The sequence below is a fragment of the Zingiber officinale genome, chromosome 6A (genome assembly GCF_018446385.1).
Source record: "Zingiber officinale cultivar Zhangliang chromosome 6A, Zo_v1.1, whole genome shotgun sequence".
NCBI classification, from domain to species: domain Eukaryota; kingdom Viridiplantae; phylum Streptophyta; class Magnoliopsida; order Zingiberales; family Zingiberaceae; genus Zingiber; species Zingiber officinale.
In genome coordinates this window covers 14,754,014-14,765,949 of record NC_055997.1, presented here as the reverse complement: position 1 = coordinate 14,765,949, position 11,936 = coordinate 14,754,014, and the positions used below count along the sequence as shown (strand labels likewise).

At 37.1% G+C, this 11,936-nt stretch overlaps 1 pseudogene; it reads right to left on the bottom strand.

Moving 5' to 3' along the window:
* Nucleotides 1-69: 69 nt before the first annotated feature.
* LOC121994636 overlaps nucleotides 70-11,936 on the bottom strand; it is a 32,184-nt pseudogene continuing 20,317 nt past the window's right edge.

Genomic DNA, 11,936 nt, shown 5'->3' with positions numbered 1-11,936 from the left:
CTATACTAGAAATATACAATGTTTAGATATATCAAGAAGAAAGTGAATCACGAGTACGAGCACTAGCATAAAGAGGTTTAACACATGGAACTTGAGTCCCACATCAGAGGCCCCAGCAGGGCAATGGTGTCCAAGTTGAGCACTTTGACAACCCCATCTTCTGCCAGCAATGCATAGCGCTGGGATCGGACGCCTAGGCCCATGGGCTTGTCTGACAGATCCAACTCCACCCCGAGTGCCAAGGTGAACTCCTTGTTTCTGTCGGAGAGTAGCAAAACCTCGTCCCTAATGTTGAGATCCTTCTTCCAAGCATGCATCACAGAAGTGTCGTTGACCGAGATGTAGGCAATGGTGTCCACACCTTTGGCATGCAGCTCCCCATCCTTTTCCACAAATCCAGGGAGGTGCTTTTGCGAGCACGTCGGCGTAAAGGCCTCGGGACGGTGAAGAAGATGGCTTTCTTGCTCTTGGTGAGATCAGAGATGGTGACGGTTTGGAGCTCCCCATCGGAGCCGAAGTAGGAGAGGTTGGCGTCAGGAAGATTGTCTCCGATGGAGATGGTGGTTGTGACGGCAGGGGCAGAGGCGGAAGAGGTGAAGAGGCGGGGGAAGAGGGAGGGCCTACGAGTGTGCAGTCAGAGGTGTAGAGTGGTAGTGGAAACGAAGCGGTGGAAGCAGACGACAGAAGGGAGGAGGCGGGGCAAAGAAGGGGCGACGAGTTTAGGGCTTGGAGAGGAAAGGAGAAGGGGCTTGGATCGAGAAGGTAAAGGGATGGAATACGACGGCAAAAAATTTTGGGGAGAGGGAAAGAAAAAACGCCGCGGCAAAAAATGGCGAAGAGGGAAAAGCGGCGAAAGAAGCGCACATAGACAATAGTTTTAAAAAACCGTTGTCGTAGCCTTTAAAAACCATTGTCGTAGCCCCAAAAAAACATAAATAGACAACGATTTTTAAAAACCGCTGTCATAGGCCAAAAAAATTACTAAAAAACAACGGTTTTTGTTAAAACCGTTGTTAAAAGGCAAAAAGACAATGATTTGGTATAAAACTGTTGTCGTTTGAGTGTTGTTAAATGAGGTTTTTCTTGTAGTGATATTGGAGAAAAGGTGATAACATAATTTATCATTTCATAACACAATTTATTTCACGATCATGTTATTATCCATTGTTTTCAAAAGATAGAAGATTTGAATAGTAGATTAGTAGTAGATAAAATATAAGGTTAAAAAAACTAGAGCTGAATAATCAACATATTATTAATGAAGTTTTTGTATATGTTAAGAAAATCAGTCCAGTCTAAATAACTAATTAGAAATCCAAAGTTTGGGCACCAAAATAAGAGATCAAAGTGGCAATAAAAGGTTCAGAACCCCAATTGTTATATAAAAAAGGTTAAGTTAACTTAAAACTATATTTTGGATCAAATCAGTTAGAATTTTTAGTCAACCTTAAGAAAATCATAAAATAAATATAGAAGTTATCTGTCCTTAAAATTTTTTTGTAAATTCTAAATTGATTCTATCTAAGCTATAGGTCATACATAGTACATTATTTTAGTTCAAACAAGCAAATATTGCAAATCACGATAATTTCATCGGGTAATACGATACAAAATAACATAAAAATAAGCTAGTTAAAGATGTGAGTTGCAATAGTTAAAATTAGTTATCAATCAATCTTAAGTAATCAAAACTGTGATATCAGATAATAACATGTTGGATATATATGAATGGAGAAGAGGTGGAAGAAGAAAGAAATTTTATTGTGAATGGAGAAGAGGAAAGAAATTTATTTTGTGTCCCAAAATCTTACTTAGTATAAATAATAATTATGCATGTTTTATGTTGGAAATATTAATTTTATTTACAAAATTAAGTTCATATGCTTACCGTTAACATTTATTGTTGATTTTTTCCCGTTAATAATCTCTTAGCATTAAATTTTTTTCAATTAATTTTTTTTTTAAAAAATTGATTGACAAAATACAATTTAAAATTTTTCCGATATGTATTTTGAAAAATATGATTTTTTTAAGAATTAATGTTATATTTTTTATAAATAAAAAAATCAACCTAATTTTTAGATTAATAAAATTTTTCTTTTCGAAAAGAATCATGTCTGTTTAAAACATTATTTGTACAATATTTTTATTTGAAATTCTTATCTAAATTTTTTTTTAGTAATAGAACCATTGAAATTATGTTTGAAATATTTTTTAAAAAAATTCTGATAAATAATAAATTTTCTATAGATTATTTACCGATAAAATTATTTTTAAAACTAAAAAATCTCAAAAACTCATTTTTGAAAAGTTTAATTTTTCATTAGTGATGCATTCTGTTCTCAATACTTAGAAAAATTTGGAAGATTTATTTGAATAAAAATTTATTTTTAAATTTTATCTTGTAAAAACTATGTTTTTGTACAAAATAATTTATTTATGCTAAAATATTTAACATTATTTCATAAAAAAATTTATACATATTCATTTACTACTATTAAACCTTAAGAAAAAATTTTAAAATTTTTTAAGGTATTAAACTTATTTCTAAATTTAATTTGATATGTGTGATTATTAAATCTTGAAAATTCAGATTTTTGGAAAAATATTTTACAATTTGTTTTTTGCATTGCATTCTATTTCCTAAACCTTTAGAACAAGTTTTAAATTTCTTTTATGTAACTGTATTTTTTCCCCTGACTTGATTTTGATGTGATCAAAAGAGGAGAATAAGATATGAGAGTTTAAGTCTAAGGAGAGGTTATATTTGTAATTTTATAGTTTACAAAATTCTAGTTTTAAATTTGTTGGTTGGTTGTAGGAAGATCGTACCGGCTCCACTGTACAAAAAATTTGTACAAGTGTCTAACCTTTCCTAAACAACCTATTGTGTTTTTTAGAAATTAAATTAGGAATCACAAACGGAACTTAACATTATTGATTCCAAATTTAACTTATCTGTTCTTAATGGTTTAGATTTGGATCGCAAACGATGCTTAACATTATTGATCCAAATCCACCTATGTTATAAATTTAATTAAATATTAATTTCCAAAATTGACTTCTAGGACTGCATGGCGAGGCACTAGTCCTTCTTGGGTATGAGATCATCCACCACCGCCTAGACAAAACCTTTTAAGGAAAGCTAATATTTAATTTCCTTATATAACTCTAGGTTTAACCAAAAAGAATAATCGAATCACAAATTCGAAAAACAAAAAAACACAAACTCGAATCACAAATTCGAAACTCTAGAATCATATGTCTCTTGTGTTTGGAATTCATACAAAGAAAAACTAGCATGATGCGGAAAATAATTACTAGTTATATCTTTTCTTTATATGCTAATAACCTCGAGATCTTCTGTCATATTCCTCACCTCCTCTTGGACGTCGTGTGGGCGACGATCCTCCAAGATGAACGGCACCCAAAAGCTCTTCCTTCTTCTCTAATATTCGGCCACCACCACCACCAAGGAAAACGAGAGCAAGGGGAAAGGAAAAGGGAGAGGGTTGGCCACAAGAGAGAACACAAGCAATAGAATAAGAATTGATACCTAATGAGGCCTCTCTTCCCCTTCTTTTATAATACTTGCCCAAGGCAAATAAAGAAAGATTTTTTACAAAAATTAAAATCTTCCTCTTGTTTTCCTTTTCTCCTTTTAATTTCCTTTTCTCCTTTTAATTGATTGAATGGTCGGCCCCCTTGCTTGGACACCAAGCAAGGGTGGCCGACCCTTAAAAGAAGAAAGAAATATTTTGTAAAAATTTTATAAGCAAAAAAAGAAAGTTCTTATAAAATTTTACAAACTCTTTTCTAATTTCCTAACGTGGATGTTTAAAAAGGGAAAGTTCTAAAAATTAAAACTAAGTTTTAAAATTTAAAACATTTCTTCTAAAATTTCCTTTTTTAACATGGTTACAAAAAAAGGAAAGTTTCAAAATTTAAAACTTTCTTTTAAAAACCATGAGGATGGTTAAAAAAGGAAAGTTTTAAAACTTTTAAAACTTTCTTTTAAACCATGTGGCATAATTCAAATAAGGAAAGTTTTATAATTTTAAAATTTCTCTTTTAAAAACTTGTAGATGTCTACAAAGAGAAGATTTTAAAAATTCAAAACACCCCTCTTAATTTGAATTATGTGGTCGGCCCCTTCATGAAGCATATGGTCGGCCACCTTAAGGAGAACATGGTCGGCCCCTTTGGCTTGGTCACCAAGCCATGGGTCGACCCCTTCTTGGACACCAAGATGAGCTTTACATGGGTGGATATGAGGCATTCATGAGGCTACGACAGGGACCTAGAGGAGAAATTGGTTTTGGCCTTCCAACGAACTCGAGTATCCCGTGTTCGCCCCGAACACACAACTCAAGTTCATCAATAATAACTCATTCCACTAGAGAGTTATTATTGCACTACCGCACCAATCCCAAATTACATTATGGGCTCCTTCTTATCATGAGTGTGTTATTCTCCCCGTGTTTAAGATGTCGAATGCCCACTAATTAAATGAGTTACTGACAACTCTCTTTAATTAATATCTTAGTCCAAGAGTAGTACTACTCAACCTTATCGTCATGTCGGACTAAGTTCACCCGCAGGGTTTAACATGACAATCCTTATGAGCTCCTCTTGGGGACATTATCAACCTAGATTACTAGAACACAATTTTCTTCTATAATCAACAACACACACTATAAGTAATATCATTTCCCAACTTATCAGGCCTTTTGATTTATCGAACTAAATCTCACCCTTTGATAAGTCAAAGAAATAAATACTAAATATATGTGCTTGTTATTATATTAGAATTAAGAGCACACACTTCCATAATAACTAAGATCTTATTTTTTTTATTAAGTCAGTACAAAAAGAACTTATCTTAAATGGTTCTGCTCAATACACTCCGAGTGTACTAGTGTAATTTATTAGTTAAGATAAACTAATACCTAATTACACTACGACTATTCCAATGGTTTGTTCATCTCCATCTTAGTCGTGAGCTACTGTTTATAATTTATAAAGAACCGTTAACATAATCTTCTATGTGTGACACCACATACCATGTTATCTACAATATAAATTAATTGAACAACTATACTTCCCATATAAATGTAGACATTTTTAACCAATGTGATTCTTTATTTCAAAATAAATATTTACAAAAGCTAGGCTTTTAGTATACACTCTAACAAAATTGTCATCTTATGAATTCATGTTTTTTTCCTAACTCTACCGCGGGTTGATGCTCATCAAAAAGGGAGATATTGTGAGTACCCCGAGATAGTTTTGATGTGGTCAACCGAGTTAGATTAGGTCTTGTGTGTGTTTGATGTCTTGTGTCTAAATGTGTAGGAACTTAAGAGCACAGAAAGTCTAGCGAAAGACGTAGCTAGTGAGAAAGATGACACGGGAGAGAGTTGACGGGCTCAGTGCGTCCGAGGGACAAGATGTTGGTACAAACGACCTCCAAGGTTTTAATGTCCGAAAATTATGTTTAAGTGTGTTTAATGGAGCTTAGTCTTGGAAAGTCCTAGTTGTAGGCTAGGCAAGGGAAATCTCGGTAGATCTTGGAAGCCGAGTGGATTCGATAGGTCCGGAGGACCTGATCCCTGGGTAGCCAAATACTGAGTCCTAGTTGTAGGCTAGGGAAGGGAAATCTCGGTAGATCGTGAAAGCTAGATGGATAGGTCTGAAGGACATGATCCCTGGATAGCCGAATACTGAGTCTTGGTGAGTGAAGTCAGGTGAAGAAAACCCTAGGAGGTGGTAACCTTAGGTTCTGGTGAGTGAAGCCAGATGGAGAAAATCCTAGGGGGAGATAACCTTAAGTAACGAGAAGTCTTCGAGGAGTGAACTCCAAGCAAGGTTGATCGGATGGACCAGCGGATCTTGGTAATTCTAAGTTTAGTTTTACCATAGCATTCTGTATTACTATTATTGTTGTTGGCTAATGTAGTATTACAGGAAAGACATTAATAGATTAGGTGATTAGACACTGAGCAGAGAAAGTCCAAACAAGTCTGGAGGACCAATGTTTGGCAGGTAAGTTGAGGTAAGTAACTGGAGGAGTGACAGTGAGGTCATGTTCTTGAAAGGAACAACCTAAGGTCGCTGATCCAACTGAAGAAACCAAGAAGGTTTTCAAGTTAAGATCAAGACAGTTGAATTGTCTATTATTTTTACTCATGTATTTTATATATTACTGTGCTAATCTCTATTTTGTAAGAATCTACTATTTAACACTGTTTTGCAGGTTCGACTTAATCGGTCGATCGAACAGGAAGATTGGTTGACCGAACCAGACTAACTCAGAACAGACACAAGTTCAGACCAAATCAGAGTGAAATCCTATTAGAGCTTGATCGGTCGACCAAACCCTGACTATGTGGCACATATTAGTTTGGTTAGAAGCAGAGAAGGAAGCTAAGCAGATCGATCTACCGAACCAACAGATCGGTCGACCGAACAATACCTCATCAATGCAGCATTAAGTGAGAATCTCGACGAACAAGGAAACTCTCTGTTCGGTCGATCGAAAAAGGTGATCGGTCGACTAAACACTTTAGTGACAGTAAATGCCAAAGATCGAATCAGCGTCAAATCTCAGCGAAGATGGAAGGGAGCGGGTTCGGTCGACCGAATGTCGACGACTCTTATAAAAGAGAGCTCGAGGTCCGAGGCTGAGATATGAATTTTGGTTGATTCGAAGATCATCTCTATGAAAGTTGCTCGTGTTACTGCTACTACAACTCGCAAGCAACTACATCATCCAAGTGTCAACCGAGCTTCAACTTTAACATACTATCGGTATATTTTTATTTTATTGCTTACATTGTACTTAACTAAAGTAAGATAGTAGGTTGTTACTATCTTACTCATTTTCTTGTATGCACTGCTTCTTTTCGAGGCTTTCGGAAAGAAGAATTTTAGTGATTTGTCCATCGATGCGATCAAGGATCGTGGGCCTTAGAGTAGGAGTCGACCTAGGCTCCGAACCAAGTAACCAGACCTGTTCTCTACTTTTCCACTGCACGACTTTGTTTTAAACGAGTAAAAGAAAAGTTTTTTAGAGTGCGATATTCACCCCCCCCCCCTCTATTGCACTCTTTCGATCCTACACAAGGTACTGCGGAAGAGTACGTTAGTGGACGAGAAGGAAGTGTGCAACGTTTCCGATGGATGAGAAGTTGGAGCGGAAACTTGCTCGAGGAGAAGGCCTGAAAATGGGTTTGGATTAGCCCTATTCCGGATGGTCAAAATCACCCAAGAGAATGGAGGAGAAATCGGATATTCAACAAGAAGTTGACCGTTCGAGTGCCTGGATTGGTCCGAGCGCCCGGACCGTCCACGGCAGCCTAGGGCGCCTCCTCGATACGCCCTTGTCGAAGGTGGTTCGGGCACCCAGAGCTGTTCTAGGCGCTCGGACGAGATAATTTTTATCCAATACAAGCCATTGCAAGTCATTACAACGTGGATAAAGTTTTATCCATGCCCAAGCACCTGGAAGCTTTCCAGGCGCTCGGAGCTGCGACATTAGTAAACGGTCAGTTTCAACCAACAAACTATAAATAGGGCCCTGGTCTCAGTAGTTCAGCACAACACTTTCGATATTTCGAATTACATTTTTGTTTTCAAATTCTGTGCTTCCAACGATTGTAAGAGGCTTCTCCGCCTACGACAAAAGGAGAGTTTGATTAGTACTTTCAACATCTTAGATTAACAACTTCTCCGGTTGTAACTAAGTAAAAATTGGTAGTATCTTTTAATTTATGCATTTTAGTTTATTTTAATAAAGTAGTTATCTTAATCAAGTTGTAAGTTTCGAGAGAGGTATTTGTTATTTTATTATGTAGGCCAATTCACCCCCTCTTGTCGGTCGCACGAGACCTACATGTTGAGATATGTCTGATACGATGTGTGCTAAAATATGTTTCGTAAGCATGCCCAGCGGAAAATAAAATAATAATAATTCCTAAATTATTACATCACACACACCACACGCATACAAAGATACAATAGGCCAAACATGATCACATAATTAAATTTTTACGAAAAGTAAATTTACACTATGTGTACCTTACAGATGACCTATAACGAGAAGGATATCAACCGTAGTGACGTTGTCAAACCTCGTCTCTATTAGTATCTACGTCGAACTCCTCAAGACAACTCCTTGAGTGCAAGCTTCTCCTTCGGAAGTTATTAGCCATGAGCGAAGAAGAGGAATCAAGAGGAAGAGGAAGAGAAACACACAAGGAAGAGATTTCTTCCTTATGGTGGTCACGACAACAAGGAGAAGGGCTTCCCCTTGTTGGCGGTGACAAAGAGAGAGGGGAGAGGGAGAAGAGAAGAGAAATTGGATGAAGGTTTTTTAAAAACCTTACAAGCCAATTAATGATCTCATATATACAATTTTCTCTCAACCATATCAATATATAGCCTTCATTAATGAGTTGGATTAGAAAGCTCAAATCCAACTCATTATTCCTTAACTAAAAATTAGCTCATTAACTCCTTGGTTTGGTTCACAACTAAACCAAGTTGATTCATGACTAATTCATGATTAAACTAAATATGGTTCAACTCTTCTATAAGAGATATGACCCATCCATGCTTCCATTATGACAAATATTTTCATATTTGTCTTATGTATGGTTCAACCAAATATTTATCTCTTGATCTAAGAATCATATTCTTTAACTTGTTTTACGTCTTTTAGAGACTCGTTAGTACGTGCGACTCAATAGGTTTCCGATTTATCTTGGTCGTCCACAATTAACTACTTAATTATAGAACGATCATGAGTGATACCTAGTAGTACATCATGATCCCCAATTAGTCAAAAAATCATAGTTGATCTTAGAATTAATTCTAAATCCTTAGTAGCTATAGTGACTCGTGCCTCGTTCCTTTCACTCATCTTATACCCATTTGGTTCAGGACATGGTTTATGTGTCTTGTCTCCACTAGGCTGATTATGCCACACCTAGTCCAAGTAATACTTCCTCGTTATGCGGATTCAAATTACTTATACATGTGTACAAGAGTCTCACACTCTTAACATGTGATGCTTTGGCCAAAGGTTTTGAGTAATAATCCTAACGAGTGGTCATAAGGTATACATCTCCTTACAAAAAGTGGTGAATCCTCTATGGACTATCCAAATACCTTCAGACACTTCAACTTCTACCCAATCATCCCAGGTTCACACCTCAATGGGATGCTTGCTTAAGATTCAAAGTATAAGTTGTTGGGGTTGCAAGGTTGCAAACATAGTCCCACATTGAAAACACATGGGAAAGATCATGGGTTTATAAGAGAAAGATATCTTCATTAACATGAGGCATTTTGGGTAGAACCCAAGAGCAAAATCATGAGGGCTTAGGCCCAAAGTGGACAATATCATATTATTGTGGAGATATCTAAATTCTTTTCGATCCTACAATTGGTATCAGAGTCCAAACTGCCAGAAGGTTTACTCGCCGACTATGCACAAGAGCGATGGTCTGATTGAGCCATATGGGTACAATATTAACCTCAAACAAAGAAAGTGGGGGTTCCTATGTTCGGATCAAGAGGACCGGACACTAGGCAGGAAGTCCTAGTTGTGGCTAGGCAAGGAAGTCCTAGTAGGTCGGGTGGACCGAGGGGCAGGAAGACCTGGTGGGTCGAATATTGGACGTGGGAAGCTTGTGGTCCTTTGTTTGAGGGGGGGATTGTTGGAATTGTAAGGTTGCAAACATAGTCCCACATTGAAAACACATGAGAAAAATCATGGGTTTATAAGAGAAAGATATCTCCATTAGCATGAGGCCTTTTGGGTAGAGCCCAACAACAAAATCATAAGAGCTTAGGCCCAAAGTGGACAATATCATATCATTGTAGAGATATCTAAATTTTTTTCGATCCTACATAAGTCTCTGTTACCAATATGACTTGTATACCTCAAGTCAAAGGAAACTTACACTCGTGTTGTAGTAAGAACTTCACAGACATATCTATCTATATGTAGAGAACCATATGAAGTCTTACAGTGAGTCACTCCAATGAACTAGTTACCATAACCAACATCCACGTTTAACTATCGATATCCCAATGTCTCCATCCAGTGAGAAAACAGTTGCTTGGTCGAACCAAGGAGTATAACTCGTGCTAGTCTTACAGAGTTGATGATGTTCGAATGCATCAATTTAACGACTAGGAAAATTTTAATATATTCATAATTACACATGTAGAGATAATTATAGTTGCAATTCAATCATAAATTCTCTAATGTTATGAATTATATTACAGATATTCAGTAAATGAGTTTAAGATAATCAAATATATAATATACACTCAAATAGTGAATCTATACTTATCAAATAAATAGAAAACCCCATAAGATGATTTCCTTAGGACATCCCTCAAATTCTAATACCACAAGTATCCCCATCAAGGCGTGCTAGAACAATTTTCCTTAGAGATAACGAAGGGGGGAGTGTGACGACGGGTACTGGGTTAGACGCGACATCTATAGTTGTCTCCATCCTGGTCAGATCAATAATTTCTACACCCCAAGTCTCTAATTCAACATCAATCATTCTGAGAACATTCTCGAAGGCAGCTTTCAACATAGTGGCAGTGTAGGATCGAAAGCGCTATAGGGGGATGAATAGTATTCGTGGCTTTTTCATGTTTTTGGAAAACATAGAATAAACAAAGCAGAAATAAAAGAACAATACTAACATTGTTGGTTTTACTTAGTTCAGAGCCTGTGACGACTCCTACTCTAAGGTTCACACTTGTTGAGTGTTTGTTTTGGGCAATTCACTATCAATTTGTAGAATTACCAAGACAAGTACAAGTACAAATGGAATTATAAATTAAGTGCTTTAAATGAAACCTATACCAACAACTTAGAGAGTTGGAGATGCGATCTTTCGATCGTCGGAATAGCGTTACGACTTCGTGGACTTGTCTTTAGAGCTGCGCGCAAGAGCGAAAGTTTGTTCTGAATGATTTTAATGACTATTTTTGAAGCTGTTGGTCAAACTTTTATAGCTAAGTTGAACCTGATCAAGATCCACTGATCTAGAGATCACTATTTGACTAGACGTTGATCGATCAATCGATCTAGTCGTTTGGTCAACCGAATCTTCTGAATCTGCCCAACTTTCCATCCAGATGTTACCGCTTGGATAAGAGGCTTCGTTCGATCAACCGATCCCATCGTTTGGTTGACCGATCCGTCGATGATCCTCGGCTTATATAGTTCGATCAACTTGGCCTGATCAAGTCGCTACTTATCCACCATTCGGTCGACTGAACCCAAGGTTCGACCGACCGGTCCCTTGGTCAATCCTAATCAAGTCGCTGAAAAATTGATCTTTTTGCTTAGGGGTTTGGTCGACCGATCCGAACATTCGGTCAACTAAACAAAGTAAAATCCTAACCTGTAAATGTTTGTCTTCCTGCAAAATAAAGTTAGAATAATAGGAAAATAGTATATAAAAAATAACTTTGACAGTCTCCGAACTGTCTGGTCCTGACTTTGAGTTTTACCAAAACTCTAGGTCGAATCGACGCCTACTGTTCCCTGTTAGGGGAACGCATCATCACCTTCTCCTCTCAGGAGAAATTACCTTTTATCAGACCATCTAGACTTACTCGGGTCTGAGACTTCAGGACTTCATACTGAACGTCCAATCCACGACAAGTCCAGTCTTTCACTTGATGTTCGCGATGCCCCAGGATTTTCACCTAGAGTCCTCGACTCTAGGATTTCACCCAAAGTCCTCGACTTGCCAAGACTTCGCCTAGTCCCCCAGACCAGGACTTTGTTGCCTAACCGCAACTAGGACTTTCCACTTGCCTAACTGTAAAATACCGGAAAATAGAGAAAATAACAAGGGGAATTTTCCGGAATTTTTGGAAATTTTTCGGAAATTTTT